The sequence below is a fragment of the Apaloderma vittatum genome, unplaced genomic scaffold (genome assembly GCF_000703405.1).
Source record: "Apaloderma vittatum isolate BGI_N311 unplaced genomic scaffold, ASM70340v1 scaffold10433, whole genome shotgun sequence".
Lineage (NCBI taxonomy): Eukaryota > Metazoa > Chordata > Aves > Trogoniformes > Trogonidae > Apaloderma > Apaloderma vittatum.
Genome location: NW_009707524.1, coordinates 3,810 through 5,199, shown reverse-complemented (window position 1 = coordinate 5,199; position 1,390 = coordinate 3,810).

Below are 1,390 nucleotides of genomic sequence, written 5' to 3'. Positions count from 1 at the left end.
AGAGATCATCATCTTTGCTCACCCTGCCGTTGCAGTCAAGTGGGTGAGTACAAGGCAAATGCACCTACATTGAACAAACGGGCGGGAAACACACGAAGGGCTAATGGGGGGTGTGTTTCTGGAGCTACCCCTCCAAGGAAACAGGAGCACTGCCAAAGTACCTGATTACCCAAAGGACTTGGTCCTTAATTACCTGTTCAGAGCTGTGGGGAATTAACAGAGGGTTTCTAACTGAGATACAGTTTGTGGGTTGGTTTGCAGTTAAGAAATAAAGCTATGTATTGGTCATTATTCAAGACTGCTGTTTTTAACATGACAATTTAACCCCAAATTAATAATCTTTGTGATGTAGTATGGTCACATTGTGTCTGCAAGGACAATTCTCTGTTGCCTAATAATGCATTTCACTGGCAGTAGCTACTAAGTGAACTAAAGTTCATGAAATCCTAAGAAATACCTTGTCCGCTTCACAATATATATGATAGATATCATATATGATATGCAGAACTAAGTTCATCAAGTATTCTTAAGCCTCAAGGTGACTTGCAGCAAGTGTGACATCTGTTCTCTTACGTCTTAGGTTCGTGCTGTAACTATTATGTCTATGTTCCTTTCCTTAATTAAAAGTTAAAACATCTTTGCTTTATGTCCCTTGTTCTGAGGAATGAACATACTTGGAGTAACAGAAAGGTCTAGTAGTTTCTTGGGGGTTTTTTCTAGTTTATATGTATTTGCCTTTGAAAACATACATAATGTTAAGGTCAATAAAGCACACGTATTTGATGCGGAAAATAAAATCTGTTATGAAGTACAAGCTGTATGTGACCTTTGTATAGTGGGCAGACTATAGAGCTTATCCTTATTCCACAATCAAGGCTTCTCCTTTAGCCTGCTATTACTAATATAATTAATTTTTAATTCATATTTGAATATTCTACTAATTTCTAATTAGGTGTATAAATGTATGTTTAAACTGTGCAGTTGGTGCTTCAAACAGCCAGCCGTAGCGATGAGGGCCTGTGAACAGAAGAGAATCAGCTGCATTTTTATACCGTTCTAGATTTTAACTCGCTTCAACTTTCTCAGCTCAGTGCTTTTTTAAAATTCATAGTCATGTCAGATAAGGGTCTCAGCTGTACTCACTGCCCCATTAAGGTCTTATTCTACCACCAAAATAATTTAGCTCACGCGTCCGCATTTTTGCATTTTGTCTGCTTGTCAATTTGATTTTTTTAAACTGATGATATGAAAGAATCCTTATCTGAACCATCAGTGCTCCTAAAGTTACCCTTCTCTTCTACTACTGCAGCAGAACATCATTCCTGTCTTTGAATTCTCTTTGAACACAATCAAAGGTCTCCTCAAATCAACAGGATTCTTTTCGTACACA